An 18,679-nucleotide genomic window follows, 5' to 3' on the forward strand; every position below is an offset into this window, starting at 1 on the left:
CCCAAACATATACATATAATATACACACACACACACACACACACACACACACACACACACACACACACACACACACACACACACACACATATATATATATATATATATATATATATATATATATATATATAAATATATATATATATATATATATATATACATACATACATATATATATATATATATATAAATATATATATATATATATATATATACATACATACATATATATATATATATATATATATATATATATACATATATATATATATATATATACATATATATATATATATATATATATATATACATATATATATATATATATATATATAACAGTAGTCACCTCAACAAGAGTAAACAAAGGATAGCACTCAGTGGTAGATGAAAAAACCTGTATTCAAAGTAGACAGCAGCACTATATATATATTATACAGACATATATAAATCTCAACTCTGTTTATTACTTAAACAGGGTTTAGCTGACAAAATTCTCAAAGATGAATTTAAATATCTCTATATACCTAATCTGCATATCCCCATTTTTTATCACCTGCCCAAGGTGCATAAATGCTTTGTCAACCCTCCAGGTAGGCCCATCATTTCAGGGGTGGAGTCAATGATGTCTGGGTTGTCCAGATATGTTGACCACTTTTTACTGCTGTGATATGTGGTCAAACTACGTTCATATCTTCGAGACACCCTACATGTCATTGACTCCACCTCATCCATTGTGTAGAAATCTACATATAGATGGGCCACCTGTGATGTACAATCTCTATACACTTGTATCGATCACGTCAAAGGTTTGAGGGCAGTAGAGCACTTTCTATGTTCGGACCATTCACTTCTCCCTATTCAACGTACCTTTTTACTCAGTTTAATTAAATTTATACTTAACAACAATCATTTCCTCTTTCGAGACACCTATCTCCAAACATGTGCAATGGCCATGGGTGCCAGGTTTGCCCCCAGCTATGTGAACCTCTTTATGGGGTTCTGGGAACATAATTACATCTTGTCCAATGCGGATCTGGGGGCGAGCCTGGTATTCTATGGTTGTTATATCGACGATTTGTTGATCATTTGGGATGGAAATGAAGAGAGCCTCCACATGGCTTTTGATAAATTTAATGACAATAACCTTGGACTAGTCTTTACTCACCAAACACATTCCAGTGAGATTATTTTCTTGGACTTGGTACTCTCGGTCGATAATGAGTATAATATACAGACGAGAGTCCACTTTAAAGAGGTAGCAGTTAACGGGTACTTACATGCTGATAGTAGCCATCATCCTAAATGGCTCGATAACATTCCACTGAGCCAATTTAGTAGACTCAGACGTAACTGCTCCTCTGACCTCATGTTTGAGGAACAGTCAGGTAAACTTATCACCCTGTTTGCAAAGAAAGGTTATGATTGTGACAAAGTCCAAGAGTCATATAAAAAAGTCAGAGCCATGAATAGAACTGAGTTGTTGAGTAAATCTAGAATTAATGGTCCGAACAAGGTGCTATGGGACAATCGGGATAACTCTACTGTTAAGAATGCAGTTAAATTCATCACGAAATAAAGTGGCTATTCCAACAAAATTATTGAAATTCTTAATCGCCATTGGAAAGAGTTGTTGTGTGATCCCCATCTGAGCAAATTTCTCACACCTAGGGCACCTGTGGTTTTCCACAGAGCTTTCAATGTCAAAAATCAAACTGGCCCCAAGTTGTCTAAGAGAGATCCTCCCGGCTTCTCATTCCGATTTGCCCCCCTCTGGTAGTCTGAAATGTGGAAGATCTAGATGCATTACGTGCAAGCATCTCACTACTGGTAACTCCTTTGCTTCCTTTTCAAATGGTTCAGTACACCCTATTAAGAGTAGGATTGACTGCCTTACCACACGTGGTATATGCTTTGTCCTGTGCCTGTAAGATCCAGTACATAGGACGTACTAAACATTCTCTATGTACAAGATTTTTAGAACATCGACGAGCTATTATTAAGGGGGTTCTCAACACTTTTCTATGGTACACTCTAAAGACCCCTCTAGTCTCAGTATCACAGGCATTGAATCTGTCCCTAGTTCTAAACTGGGGGGTGACAGATTCAAAACATGCATTCGTGAGTCCTACTGGATTTACTGCTTAGGCAAGTTGGCTCCTCTGTGACTCAACGAATGCATAGACACGAGCATTCTTGTTTAAAACATCTGTCCTCCCTACTTTCATTTTTCTCTTTGCTCCCATATCCTGTTTTATATTTTATATTTTATTTATATATATAATTATTTCAGGTCATCATTGTTTAAATTTTAGAATATGTTAATTTATTTATTTATATATTAATAATAGATTTTTTAATTTAGTAATTTTTCTTTTGTTTTGCTACTCTGTGCTGCAGTTTAGTTTCTGTATTTACAATTATGTTTGTAATATTGTGGTCTTTTCCTTACAGCCTACACCTCATCTTCTGGCCCATTTTCTGTTCTTTTGTTACCCTTTGGATTGAATAATAATCACCCTATACCTGAATACAGAATTATAAACATTTCTCATTGTATAATGGTGACATGGAACTTCAGATTTTTTGGCCAGATCATGAGGTGTCAGTTCATCAATATATCTGTATACTTATTATTATTATCCCGTTTGTATTTCATTATTTAATGTTATTATTACCCTGGGATTCTTTATTATCACACACTGATAGTTTGCAGCTTGTTTTCACTTTGGATAGGTCATCATGGCACTATATAATCTGGTATCTACTGCTACTGTCTATCCTTGAGAAAGTCACTTACTGTGACGAAACGCGTCAGCACGCGGTGACGCACCTACGAAAGGCCGAGCCAGGCCAGGCTAGTATTTGCTGTGTGTTACTATTTGGAGTTCCCACATACCCACGGCTACCTCAATTCCTATCCCTCGTGGCGCCGCCATTGCTGTGTAGCTCCCTGATTCACAGCATTTTCTCCATCTGGCTGCTGCTACTGACAGCTCAGTGTTATACCACTTCACTGGCTGGTGGAACTTTGACTTTGGTGGTATTTACATCTCTACATCAAAGTGGTATATTGTGGACTGTTTTCTTCATTGGTTAACCACTTCACTACCTATTGGCCCTGGCTACCTGTCTATCACATCCATCTGTGCTGACACGCTGCTTTTTACAGATTTTCTCAAACGATTGTGTTTTTACCCACATTGTGAGTATAGGTCCTGGTGACCAATCTCTGTTTCATTAAAGTATCCTTTAATTTTACAGTATTATGCTATGAAGCTTGTTTTGTCTTCTTGTTTTTTGTAGATTCCTGTGATCTGGCAAGATCATTTCAAGAAGCTTTGCCTCCCCATACAGACTGGTTTCTGATCTGGACTTTTCATCTCCACTTCACAATTTTGTTTTCATTTTTATGCATTTTGGTGTTACATATATTATTTGGTTTATTTAAATTATTGATATTTATCACATGTATGCACACATGCTCACTAACACTATATTTTATCACACACTTTAGCGCTACTCTTTGTTTGTGTTAGTCATATATACATACATATATACATACACACAACAGTCCAATATGAAAGTCTCTTATCTGTTTCTGTTGTTGTAGCTGTAGGGGAAGGCCTCTCTGTTCTCCTAGGTCAGCATCCTTGTGTGGTATGGCACTCTCTGTATCCAAGTATAGAGGTCTTGTCCCCTTGTCTGGCTGTCAGCATATAGTCCTTCTGTGTGCATCAAGACATCATATTTTCCTCAGGTCAGTCCAGTTGTGGGCTAAGGAAAACTCTGCTCTGTCCTCCTTCTCCTTATGTCAGCCCAAATGTGAGCTAAGGAATCCCTTTCCTGTGTCTCACATGAGGCTTTTTACAGAGCTCTCATTAGTCCAGGTGGAGACTAGTTAATTGAGTGGCTGCAATTACCTATCTGTAAGGACCCGCGCGGCGGGGACTCCTGCTACCAGCGCCTCCTTACCTTTTCTCCCCGCTGTCTCTGGTCCCCGGCAGCGTGCCCTGGTCCTCGGCATCTCCCCCGCCGCTACTCCCGCACTTCTGGGTCGTGCGTCACACTTACGGCGCGCGCGGACCCAGCCTTCCCTTTCTTGGCGCCGGGAACCTGACCCCATCTCCTCAGGTGCGGTGCGCGCGCGCATCGGCGCGTTTCCCTGCCCCTGCTCCACCAGGTCCACCCCCCAGACTATTCTCCCCTATTGGGGCTTCCCTGGGGCCGCACCTCCGCTCCCCCCTTTCCTTCGATAGGCCCCAGCCCACTATTTAGTCTCCCCTCGCCATTACCACATTGCTCTGCATAGCTACTGTACCTTGGTGCTGCCTGCTTCTGCCTGGCTTTCTTGTGTTTCAGTCCCTGTTCCTGTCTCTGGATTCTCTGCTGACCTCCCTGGATTTTGACCCTTGGCTTTGGACTTTGACTATGCTGCTCTCTGGAACCCTTTGGATTTGGCTTTGGACTCTCTACCTTGCAGTCTTCTACATCCCTTGGACACGGCTTACGGACCTCTACTACACTGCTCTCTACACTCCACGACCCAGGCTTACGGACACTCTACCACGCTGCTCTCCATACACCTTGACCATTGGCTTATGGACTTTACCATTCTACGCTGGAGTTGGCAAGTACGGTACTCTTTCTATTTTTGTTCCCTGGACCAACTACGCTACTTCCACACTCCGGCCGTGCCCCCATTTACTGTTAGGTGTGTGGTATTTCTCCTTTCCACCTCAGTCCCGGGGTCTCGTCTGGCTTGTCGGCAGGCCGAGCGTTACACTATCTCGCTGTTAGATTCTCAGAGCTCTGAGGCTGCTTTATTTTAACAGGCATAAGTCCCTGTTACAGTCATAATAAATAAAAACAAGTTGTGAAAAATGAATGTGTATCACTTTTCGTCTGGAACACTGGATTAAAGCACATCAGATACTTTTGTTTATCTGCAGGCCCACTAAGAAGAATGTACAATCCCAGGATTCCTTGCCTGAACCGGGCCCCAACTTGTTTAGTGGGAGAGGCTTTGGCCAACCTGTTGAACAGGGTGGGTGGATATGCTTGGCAGTGAAGGGAGACAGGGCCCAATCTATTAGCTGTGGTAGCTGCCCTGGCTTTAACTGTTGATTGGAGGTGGAGGCCAGGCTTATTGTCCATGCAGAGGTGGGACATAGATGGGCCCTTCAGACCCCACACCCAGGACATCAATCCCCTTCAGGCATCAGTCTCAAACAGCTCTCCTCCACTTGTCGGTGGCTCTGTTTATCTGTTTGACCAGTGGTGGCTCCATAATTACTTTGCAAACAAAAGACAGAGCCAAGCTAATAATTTACTCGGGGCATTGAGGTCTGGCAAACAGTCATCAATAAAAGACAATTATTAAAGATCATAAAAACCCTAAAAAGTTGTTGTTTACATCCATGATGTTAAAACTTTAGAAAGTATTTTTGTATACTTGTCCAATGTTTTGTAAAGATGTTAATCAACAACATTGAACCTACTGTACTAAACATGCCGCTGTGCTTTGTTCACATTCATCCTAGTCAGGATTGTCCCTTCAAGTGGATGTAGCATATGAAGTGGACAATCTTGGGAAAGGGAATAAAAGTGCTTCAGACATAAAAGTAAGATTTAGGAAAAGGAGTCCCTGCTCTGAAGAGCTTCCAATCTAATTTGTTGGTAGGAAGAACATACAGAGACAGTAGGAGGACAATCTGGTAAGTGCGTCTGCAAGGGGCCAATGTTTATGTATGAGGTGTAAATTAACAGCCATGCAGCTACTCATATGCTTCCTTAGGCAGGTATGTTTTAAGGAGGGTCTTAAAGGAGGATAGAGAGGGTGGTAGTCGGGTATTGAGAGGAAGGGCATGCCAGAGGGGTGGGGCAGTCCGTGAGAAAGGTTTAAGGCGGGAGAGGGCTTTAGATACAAAAGGGGGTAGAGAGAAGACATCCTTGAGCAGAACGCAAGTGTCAGGATGGTGCATAGCGAGAAATTAGGGCTGAGATGTAAGGAGGAGCAGAAGAGTGTAAAGCTTTAAAAGTGAGGAGGAGAATTGAGTGTGTGAGATCCGGGATTTTATAGGAAGCCAAGAGAGGGATTTCAGCAGGGGAGATGCTGAGACAGATTTAGGAAAGAGTAGAGTGATTCTGGCAGTAGCATTTAGGATAGATTGTAGGGGAGACAGGTGAGAGGCAGGAAGGGCGGACAGCAGGAGGTTACAGTAATCAAGACTGGAGAGAATGAGGGTCTGTGTTAGAGTTTTAGTAGTCGAGCATCAGAGGAAAGAGCGTATCTTTGTTATTTTGCAGAGAAAAAAACTGTCCCTCTGAGTGGAGGTCTCGCTATGTGTGAGCAATGGTGGACTGCTGCATACTCCAGTGGAAAATTCCAGCTGCTGCTGTATTAATGTGTCTAAATTGTGACAGGCAGGATAAAAGATTAGTGGCAGTACTCATAATCCAGTAAGTATATGCACCAGTAGTCAGAAGTACTGGAACTTGGATTCACTGCAACTAATGTGATCAATACTAGCTACAGAGAAGGAGCGGTTGGAAGGTACACAGACCCGCCTCTGCTTGTTGATGCTGCTGCAGTGAATTGAGCTGAATCTTGCTTTTCGGGAGGGAGGGTATACCCTAACAAATGACCCTGAACTCTAAAAACACTGTAATCCTAATGTTGGATGTGAGTTCTCAGAACCGAGTTAGAAGTAGGTGAGTGTCAGAATCCATGTAGACAAATTGCAGGTTCACGAGTATGGGAGAGCTGCTGACCAGCGGCTGTTGAGGAGAATGTTCCTGTTAAAACTAGCAGGACTACCCAACGTACGTTTCGCGTGGACAGCTTTCTCAAGGGTAAGTCTTGGAAAGATTGTACATATATTATAAATTGAACCAGTGGGAACCTGTTTTGGCGATAGGAGCCCACCGACCTGAGAGGGCAGTGCATTAACCCCCTTATATTATAATAAAAATATAAATTGTATAGCGTCTCAAACTCATAAGTGCAGCTAAGAAGTTTTTCACACTCTGGTGGGAGGGGGGAGCCACTTGATTGCAGCTCTAGGACTACTCCCCACACCTAACACACTTAGGTGGAAGTGACAATGGTGGCCAGAAAGAAACAAAGCAGAATACATCAAAATTATTTATGAATTTGATATGACTCCTAAAGTACTCAGATAAAATATATAAGAACAGCTGAAACTAGTGCCCTAAGAGAGGAAGTGAATAGGAAATAAAGTGTCTTTCGGCACCCTAATACTTTCTATGGGTTTGCTGTTGGGGTGTGACCCTATTTAATTGCAATGGTAGCTGTCACTGAACTGTGACCTGTTGGTTCTAATGTTTTTAATTAAATTGTAGTAAGGACTACCATGTAATATAATATTGGGGGGCAGGATTGAACACAACTGCATGTTAAAGGTACAATCCCAAATAGTCGGCCACAAACCATTGACTGATCACACAGTGACATCAGACAAAAGGGAGTTGCCAGAGGAAATCAAGTGGCAGTGAAGTGGAGGCATTCAAGTGAATGGGCAGTGTCTTCTAGCGCTAGAAGGTGTCTCGTAACAGAAATAACCAAAAGTTATACAAAAGTGCATTTATTCAATTATGGGGGCTTGTACCCATCAATGTGGCCACACCAAATATTTAGAGCACAAAACTTCTGAAGATACTGTAGGCCATTTGTGTCATGAAACGTCATACTTACCAGAATTCGCTCCTACTGTCTCTGTACGGTCTCCCTACCTACCAATTACTACTGTGAAGCGCTATGTACATTAATGGCGCTATATTAATAAAGACATACAATACAATATTTTTTGTATTGTCTCCTGGAAATAAAAAGGTGACTTGAAAAAGAACCTCTGATTATGTTTCTCCATTTTCTCCATTTCCTACAGAGCACACGTCTAATAACTGGTGCGCTGGTCCCCAAACTGATGGCAGGAGACTGCTTAGTAAATACGGGTCAAAATGTGCAGTTTTATGTGTTGTGTGAGTCTTTGCCATTATTTTTGTTAGGAACGTCTCAGCTGGATCAATTGTACAATCACAGAACATAACAATGATTAAGAGTACAAAAAAAATGTAGCCAAAATAACATGAGAAAACGATGAAGTCGCCAAAAGTTTCTTTAGTCTACTTTTTAAATTAAATGTTTGGCAAATTTGAGCAATTTCTTCAGTATGTCACAGAGATCACTATAGCAATATGCAGGCAGATACTGTAGGTCACTTAATGGGAAACCAAGACTTTCCATATAATCTTTGCGTATTTTAAGTGACCTAAGAGTTTAGTGAACTTTTAAATATACTACATGTTATTATATCATTGTAATCATTCCCACAAGATAGCAGCTTGCATTCCCTTTTAAAGCTTGACTGAGATGAAAGACAATCCAATATTTATACGCATTATAAGAAGATTTAGTTACAAACCTGGGAATAAATATTGTGCAGCAACGGTTCCAAAGAAAAAAAAACCTTTCAATTTGATTCAATCATTCATGGTTAAAATAAGCATTCTGTTCTTGCATTTGTTCAGATATAGGCAGTGGCCAAATTATAAAATGTTACATGAAAATGCATCAGCCCAGGTTTAGGTTGAAAATATCACAACAATCATTGTTATTGGAATTCGTGTTATATTCTTCTTAGTTCTCACCCTCTTAGTCCCTCTCATCAGTTCCCATTGGCTCGATACACAGGTTAAAGTGTAGGAAATGCTGGAAAATAAATAAAATAATTTAAATGTTTAGATATGTTTAGGTAGACAAATGCATCTATTTATCAAAGGCTGAAAAACATATGTATTAAAGGAAAAGTGCTTTTGATAAGAATAATTTTCTTTGATAAATATGTTTTGTTTTGTGCTTCATTGTTGCCCTTTTGTAACCAACAGACTTACACAGTTATGTGTGTGTGTGTATATATATATATATATATATATATATATATATATACCGCACTTTCCCCTCACCCCCTGGGAGATGTGTAGCTACGGTGTGTGTAGGGTGCAATACCTGTGACTCACAGGAGGCCTGAGCCTCCGCTGCTGGGAACCTGGGGTGTACCTGAGTCGATGATCGGTAGCACCTCCACCTGTACGGGATTCTACTACGTGGAATGACCCCATTACAGGAACCCCATGTAACAAAAAACATTTTGGTTAGTATAACAGTTTTACTACACAGATCTCTTAAACGTATACATACAACCACCTGGTCACGCACGACTGTCCCCTTCAACACCCTTTTTGTGCCACACACTGGATACGCAATCCCCAAAGTACATAGGGGCCCTCGGGCACCCAAACACCCTGATGTCCACGAGTAATTAGTTTCACCCAAAAGTGTTGTACAATGCTGCCCACTAAAGTGTATGGTTGGTGCACTTGTTGTACCTGCCCAGGCTCTCCTGCACCCGGGTATGGTGGAAGATGAGGATCCACTGATTCAGCGCTGTCGCATAGCCTCCGCCTCTACGGTGGGTGAGTACCGTGTGGAGTGTACCACCATGTATAATGTCTCTGTATTGCAGCTGGGTGATCTGGTCCCAGATCACCTAAGGCCAGGATGCAGCCGCTCCTGCCTGTGTCCCTCACACTGAAGCTACAGGGGCAGTGTCCCTATCTCTTGGCCTGTCTCTGCAGCAACCACAAGCTGAGGGGAGTTGGGGCCTAGCTGGGGCCTAACAGGGGTCCCTGGCCTAGTGTAAGTGCCATGACACCTGCACCTACATAACCTACCCTATTGACGTCCCAGCTCCAACAGGCGTGGCTTGCAGCGCGCCAAATTTATCCTTTTCCCTCTGCATGGGAAGCTGCAGCTCTATTGGCTGTTGCGTGACATGTGGTGCCTTGCCCCATAGCTTTCTGGGGGCTGTAGTCCCTCTGGAGCCCTATCTACTCATGGCTGCTTTGTGCGCCTAGTCATGCACATGGGCGGCATCTTGCGCATAAAATGCTGCATAAGCTAAAAAGCTTGGATGTGGGTTCATTGGTAATAACCCAAAAACGATCCTCATGGAATAAACTCCTCCAAGAAATTTTTAAAATTGGAATCCTACTTATGATCCGTCCTGAGGACTTGTGCCTATAAGTAAGAACCACTATTAGTGCGTTTTCCACCTGGCTGTCTCTCCTCATACAGTGGTAGCAGCTGTCAGCTCCGTCTCTTGATACTCTGAGCCGCGTGGTGGCATGCAGGGGTGTCCATCCGCATACAACATCCTGGAGTTGCCTCGGTCTCAGCTCCTCTCAGCTGTACTGTAGCTGTTGGCTCAGGGTTTTGTCAGAGAAGAGACACGCCTGACGAAGAGACACATGGTCTTGAAACGCGTAGGGCATTTTGACCCTCCAAGGATACCGTAGCTGGAATCCCAACAGTTACGTCATAGTAGCAGCAGCCGAGTGAGCAGTGGAGTTGGAGGAAACCCGAGCCAACAGCGACATAGGCATCCGATGCCCCATACCGGGGCCTGTAACTCCAGAAGCACGGGGTACCTGAGTCAGTAATCAAAGCGATTCAGCTCAGGAGACCACCAGCTCCCGCACAGTATTAAAAAAAATTACATTAAAGCAGCTCATTACCTTAGCGGCTATCTGCTAAGACAATAAAGGGGTTAAGGAACAATAGCAGGTTTATTGGGGGCAATTGCCCCCAATAAACATTGCAATATGTACTACCCACCCACTCCATGTGCCCCTAACAACCCCTACACCACCTAACATACATCATTTAAAAAAATTTTATGCTAGAGGCCCACAGGGGCTCTCGGGTGGTCCCCATGGGTGTCCGTGGGCCCTCGGGTGGTCCCCACGGGTGTCTGGGGGTCTCGCTGGTACCAATCCTATGCCCAAAAAACCCCAGCGTACAATACTTTTAAATAAATACACCCCCCACCCCCATAACAGATACAGTGCAATAATGGGCAAAGTTACTATTATCCAGATATGGATAATAGTGCATTTGCCCATTTAAAATAAATGCTTTATTTGATGGCAAGAAGCCGACAAGTGAGGAACTCCTCCACCAATAGGATTCCAATGCGTTACAGATGAAGATGAAAATGGATGAAGATACAGCTACAGATAATGAAGAAGAAGAAGAAGATACAGAAGAAGAAGATAGAAGACCCCAAAATGGATTACAATAAACAGATGAAGATCCCTCTGTGTGGATCAAAATGTTGTATTTGTGCTGCTTACTTCTAATACAATCTTATTTGATTACATGATTGAGTGCTGTCGTCCTTGTACCATCATCCTTGCTGGAACGTATACATATACAGTCCATCTTGGAATGTGACTAGAGCCCATCCCTCCCCCCTGTGTAGTGTGCGATTTATGACTAGAGGTGTTAAATAGTCCCTGAATGTGAGTGATGTAAGAGTGTGTGTGTATGTAAGTATGTAAATATAAAGAAATAAAGAGCCCATAGTGTATACAGCACTTTACAAAAGGTGTAAAGCGCTGTATACACTGTGGGCTATCCACTTATTCCCATTCACACACACACACACACACACACACACACACACACACACACACAGACACACACACAGACACAGACACAGACACAGACACAGACACACACACACACACACACGCCTCACACTCAGGGACCATTCAACACCTCCAGCCATAAATCGTACACCACACAGGTGTGTGGGAGTGTGTGTGTATGTAGGTATGTAAATGTTAATAAGTGGAGAGACCACAGTGTATACAGCGTTTTACACTTTTTGAATAACTGAATGCGGGACAAGACCATGCCAGGACGCAAGATGCAAAACCCGTGCAATGCTCCACACAGCGGGCACAATACAAATACCACACAGGAATCTGGAATACAAAATCAGAGGAAGTGTCACCTGTTCCTCCAGCAATGTCGTGTACCTTATCATGTGCATGAAATGCCCAGGGGACAGCTACTGCATAGGTGAGTTGGGAAAGGGGCTAAACAAGAGAATGAATCTGAAAAACCACAACATCACACGCTGAACAAGAGACAGTCCTGTCGGTTAACATTTCTCTGATTCTAGCCATAAGATGAACGATCTGAAGGTGGCCATACCCAAAGGTAATTTTAGAACACCGAAAGAGAGACGGTTGCATGAATACAAATTTATGCAACTGTTCAGGACACTTAGCGGTGGCCTAAACCGAGACCGCAGTTTCATGAGTCACTACTGACACAAGAGAGCTCTCATCCCATTAGTGCTAAAGGCCATGTCTATACATACTGCGCTATATGATTGTACAAACAGCTGCCTCTTACACATACACAAACTCTATGTAATTACATCCCTATAGACCAATAGGGACCACATAATATCTACACACACTTTTAGTAATGCAACACCCTATAACATTTCCACACCTACTCACACCATTGGTATACACTCCCACTCCCCACACACATTTTGTAAAGCGCTGTATACTGTGGGCGCTTTATAAATTTAAATTTCCATACATACACACACACACTCTTACATCACTAACATTCAGGGACTATTTAACACCCAAGTCATAAATCGCATTCTCTCTCTCTCTCACACACAGAGGAGAGTTTCTCTGAGCTCACATGGGGCCGAGTTCCCCTAGGAAGGATGAGAGACCGCACTGAAGTGGGACGTCTGCTCCAAAGGACTAACAGATTAGCAAAACGCTTTATTACTGTGTGCAGAGACTGTATACATTGTTGCCTATGCCAGGGCATGTTTTGGGGGTGGGAACCAGCTTAGATGGCCATCCAACTAGTGAGGGCGAAAGCTACGGTGTAGTTCGCTTTCCCTAAAGGGAATAGGTGTTCTTTTATATGTTTTGTTTGGACTTAAAGGGATGGCTGGCCTGTTGGTGTATGATATAATCCCTGTAAATAAACCCCATATAGAGAAATACAGTGTTTCCTGCCTTAAATTGGGACTAAAAGAGACTGCAATGTGATGTGGGCATCACTATATATATATATATATATATACATACACGCACACACACGCACACGCACACACACACACACATCTATAGCCTAACATTTATACATAGCTACTATATATGCCAGCATGTTTATTTAAGGGAGTTGAATAAAATTAAACATATTGTTAAATATAAAATAAAATGCTCTATCTGTATTTCTGGGGGTTTGAATTGCACTATGAAGTAAATGTTTATAGCCGGCCTCAAATAACTTCAGTTGGTGAATGTGACAAATTAAGTAATAAAACCAGTCACTATATAGAAGTAACTTCTTGAGTCCCACGAGTCTTTCAGGCTCATAAATCTCAACACTTTATTATACTGGTTTGTTGCCAAAAAAGGAAAATTTCCCACAAAACTAAATCGGAGATAATTCTGTCTCCAAGACGAAACATAAAAAAATAACTTCATGAACCCAGGCAGACCTACAGTACAACTCCATGTTCAGCGATGAATTTCAGGCCAATGCAGCAATACTGATGGCACAGTGGCACATATGATGGTATACAATATTGATGGCACAGTGGCACATATGATGGTATACAATAATGATGGCACAGTGGCACATATGATGGTATACAATACTGATGGCACAGTGGCACATATGATGGTATACAATACTGATGGCACAGTGGCACATATGATGGTATACAATACTGATGGCACAGTGGCACATATGATGGTATACAATACTGATGGCACAGTGGCACATATGATGGTATACAATACTGATGGCACAGTGGCACATATGATGGTATACAATACTGATGGCACAGTGGCACATATGATGGTATACAATACTGATGGCACAGTGGCACATATGATGGTATACAATACTGATGGCACAGTGGCACATATGATGGTATACAATACTGATGGCACAGTGGCACATATGATGGTATACAATACTGATGGCACAGTGGCACATATGATGGTATACAATACTGATGGCACAGTGGCACATATGATGGTATACAATACTGATGGCACAGTGGCACATATGATGGTATACAATACTGATGGCACAGTGGCACATATGATGGTTTACAATACTGATGGTACAGTGGCACATATGACGGTATACAATACTGATGGCACAGTGGCACATATGACGGTATACAATACTGATGGCACAGTGGCACATATGACGGTATACAATACTGATGGCACAGTGGCACATATGACGGTATACAATACTGTTGGCACAGTGGCACATATGACGGTATACAATACTGATGGCACAGTGGCACATATGACGGTATACAATACTGATGGCACAGTGGCACATATGATGGTATACAATACTGATAGCACAGTGGATCAAGAGAACTACAGAATATAGAACTGTTTTCCATATTACAAAAACATGATAATTACACTACATTGGTAAACATACAGTGCTTTGCCCCATTCCTTGTCACATGTTTCAAAATCCACAAAACTATATAGTAAAAAAAGGGGAATATAGGCTGGGTTACAGTTCTCATTGCTGAGTTGGTGGTTGGAGTTCAACTCTTCAACAGTAGGGTGTGTTGTACAAATAGAAATGGGAAGAAGAAACAGATTACTAAACAGTGAAATCATGTAGGATATTAAATGCATCTATTCCATTGAGGGAATGCTATTTACACAGGTATGAGATTTGAGACTACTGACAGACTATGTGGTACTCTGTTACATTACAAATGCAGCGGACGTTATTAGAACATATCACAGAGCCGTTTTCGTGTGCGCTGCTGTACTCCACGCGGCCAATCACGTGGTTGCTTTGTTTGAATTTCATGGATTCCGGTTTCTTTGGGTGCAATATTTTGCATTTCCGTGGCAGAAATGAATGAATCGTAATGTGTACAGTACATGCCATTTTCTGCACGCGGTAATGACGCGCCATGACATGGGTATTCCAAGGTATACAACGCGTGATATGTTCGAATAATGGCCGCTGCATCTGTAAGTCCATCAAAATTAGGGTAAGACAAAGAATACATAAACATTACTGGGCCAAACACGACATACACAACACGGTCCAGCTGTGCTGCTTAGGGGCATCTTTACTAAGCTGTGCTATTCCATAAGACACCTTGCAGCATCAGAAGACACTTAAATAGACCTTAAGGTGTCTTTTGACTTGTATAAATTGCACCACTTAGCAAATACTGCAACGCCAAAGTCACTCACACATACATATGCAAGGTAGTTCTCGCAATAAGCTATATGAGACATGCCTAAACTAAAGATCTCATATTCTTCAAGTATATTCCAGTCCATGTCTTACACATTAAAGTAATTGAACAATAACTATAAAGTAATTCATTGTATATTTAATCCCCATAGTAATGTTACGTACTCCCTATTAGAACACCCGAATAAACTCTTGTTACTATACTTACAGTATGGCAGATAATATTTAGATAATCATATTAATACACTTATTAAAAGGATCTTAACATGTTCAGAAATGTATATTTATCCACAGAAATTCTATAGTCTATATGTACCCAAAGACTTGAACTGAATTTCTATCTATTATTTACCTTTTTCGAAGGACCATCACGCACTCACCCATCTATTTAGCTTGAAAGATCCTTGAATGAACCACATGTTTCCGAGCTGCAAGAGGATGAAACAGTAATCTTAACACTCCCTGAGGTGCCTGAAGAGGAGTATGCATGACCAGCTCCCTCACCTGCTACACCTCCAGCTCCCTCATTTACTGCACCACCGGCTCCCTCACCTGCTGCACCACGAGCCCCCTCACCTGCTGCACCACCAGCTCCCTCACCTGCTCCTTCAAGAGCTCCTTCAGCTGGTGGGCCATCATCAGCACATTGATGTCCGGAGGAGTATGATGAAGCCATTCTGTAGTGTTAGTACCAGCTGATCGGAATGCAGTGTTCCACATACAATAATATAAATTGTTTTTTCAGCAAGATATCACGCAACAGTATCTGTCATTACCATGTGATGACCCAACTGATGCAACAACATACAACGAATGTGAGAAACAGTTTTGCTTTACTGACTGGTGCTGTCAATGGTTTAACCTGGAACACATCCTTCACAGACAAGAAGGAATCTGCACTCCAGAGGGCTTCATACAAACAAAAGTTTAATCAACAATAATTTACATTTTGGTCAAATACACTAACCTTTGTCAAGATAAAGTGGTGTGCATACAATGCACCTTATATATATATGACTAAAGTGAACTGCTTTACATGATAGAGGTGAAAGGGGTGATAACTAATTACCACTCGGGAAAATGAGGTCATCGTATTCGTGGGTGTATCTTAAATCACTCCAATAGACAATCAGTGATAATGTTAATCCCATAAACCTAATCCTTGTGTTACACCCCTAACCCCGTCCTAAGGGAGATTTGCAGATACTGTGATGTTAGTGGTACTGTGGTGCTCACCTGTTGGTTCTCAGGAGGATTGAGTCGCTGTGATGTTGTAGGGCAGCGGTGTGCAAACTGGGGAGCGCGCCCCCCGGCGGGGTGGGAGATTTTTGTAGGGGTGTGTGGTGGTTGTAGAGGCACCGTGCTCTTCCCCATGGCATTTAAATGAATGCGGGGGGATCGCATGAGGCTTCTGCAACCTATTACTTACCGAGATTCAGAAGTCTGCTGATGCGTTGCCATGGCAATGTGGCATAAAATGACGCTGCGAGTTCATGTGTCGTGACGTCACATGACCCCGCATTGTCATTTGACACCCGTCGCCATGGCAACGCGACGTCAAATGACCCGTGGGGTCACGTGACATGATGTGACATGACCCCGTTGTAACGGTGAAGGGGTTAACCAGGCTCACTAATAAAGGTTCTGCCCGCTTGGTTACCCCTAATCCATGTGTTGGGGTTGTAGAGTGTCAGCTCTTGGACCCAGATGTCCTAAATGCATTATAGCGCCGGTGTGCAAATTATGCGACAATAAAGAATTATGTGTGTTTTGCCTTTCCTGGGGTGCTGGGACCGGGAGATTTCTAGGCTGTTAGTTTCAGAGTGGGTTTGTCAGAGAAAATCTTTACAGACTGTGGCTATGTATCGGGGTTCCAGAGTTATGGAATACCTCAGGAATTGGATCCGGGAATCGAGTGAGATTGTTGGACCCAGCCAAGCACATTGCTCCGGGCAAACTCTGACTCTGAAAGTGTTATTACGACTCACCGCCAGGATTCCTACTGCAGCATCATCCAGACAAGGTAACCGGGCCTGAAGGGGTTAATGTATACCTGTGATCACCCACGGGGTCCCTAGTAGACAGAGGGGTCCCTAGTATAAAGAGTGGTACCCAGATACATGCCCAGATATCCTGCACCTAGTTTAGGGGTTCAGGGGGCACTCCAGCAAAGTAATAAAGCTGAGAGTGGTTTGTGTGTGTAAAAGTTTTAAAAGTTGCAAAAAGTGTGCCAAGTATGAGACTAGTGAGCGTAGGTGATATATACACTCACTCCATCCCTGACACCAGAACAGGGACTTATAGATTTTACCACACATAAGACAGGACACAGTATATTTTATTAAAGGATTATATTTAATAGGTATATGTACTGGTAACCTGTAAATGAACTGTGGGATTTCTAAGTCATGAATTCCGAGCAGACCAAATGGCTACCAAGCTTGGTGCCTCTGTCTGTCAGAAGTCAGGAAAGCCTCAGGGATGCCAAGGTGTTAGAACAGGAGCGGTACTGCAGTTCTGCATGAGTACACACATCCTGGACTCACAGGGCTATCCGGCCACCATTTTCCCTACCCCAGACTCTGTGGAGCCTGGACAGTGGCTGGGCTCAGTATGCAAAGAGGCAGGTGTGCCAGGTTGGCGCATGCCCCTTTACAGACTGAGAAAAGGTGCCCACCCGGCTTTACAATACCGACAAATTGGTAATTGGCTGCGGGGAAATTCCCACGCTCTGATAGGCTGTAGAGGTTGGTGAATGAGAGCCTGAAACCCTTAAGAGGGCTTACAGTCAATCAGGAGCGCAGATTCCAAGCGCCAAACCAACAGCGGCAAATTCAAAGATGCTCTGTACTGAATAGACGCGAGCCAGCTTCAAGGATTTTCAACTCAAAAAAGTTCTTCTTTTGAAAATGTAGTGGTCACGGTTGGCATTGCATGCCGAAATCAGTTCCAGGACTTTTTGGAGTACCTACCGGTCAAGGAGAAGGGCTATTACAGAGGTCATTTTTGCGAATTTCATTTTAAGGATAGATTTATTCGTTAGCCCCGTTCCCCGTGTGTTAACCTTGTAAATTGTTTTACATTGTGTGCATGTCTTTTCCTGAAATAAATTACAATTTATTCTACCTTTTTGCTTTGCTCAATCAATGATCCCGGTATAAAAAGGTGTTAATAAACCTGGTCTCCCGTGACACTCGTGACGTCATTTGACACAGGGAACAGAGGTAAGAGGGGCGCGAGAACCAGGGACAGCAGGCAGGGGAGGTGCAGCTTCAAAAGTTTGCGCACCCCTGTTGTAGGGAGTAGGACACAGGACAGTCTTTTCTGGATACATCCTGCAGGGCTCCTTCCAGAAGCAGGGTTTTATCCCTACAGGAACCTCCGTAGCAGCACGACAAATTACGCTGGATACCATATCCATGCAATCGGGTTTATCCAATATAACAGAAACATAACTCAGACAGGAACATAAGAGGAACAGAACATATCTCTTCTCTTGCCTCCTGGCACAGA

At 42.7% G+C, this 18,679-nt stretch overlaps 1 long non-coding RNA gene across 1 annotated transcript in view; it reads left to right on the plus strand.

Annotated features, from left to right (window-relative positions):
* The window catches only part of LOC142471352 (uncharacterized), a 35,373-nt gene extending 17,132 nt beyond the window's left edge, over positions 1–18,241 (plus strand). The window contains exon 3 of the long non-coding RNA XR_012789419.1: positions 15,530–18,241. This is a non-coding gene — a long non-coding RNA (uncharacterized LOC142471352). The remainder of the gene's footprint in view (positions 1–15,529) is intronic.
* The last annotated feature ends 438 nt before the right edge of the window (positions 18,242–18,679 follow it).

This window comes from Ascaphus truei, chromosome 1, assembly GCF_040206685.1.
Source record: "Ascaphus truei isolate aAscTru1 chromosome 1, aAscTru1.hap1, whole genome shotgun sequence".
In the NCBI taxonomy this organism is placed as follows: domain Eukaryota; kingdom Metazoa; phylum Chordata; class Amphibia; order Anura; family Ascaphidae; genus Ascaphus; species Ascaphus truei.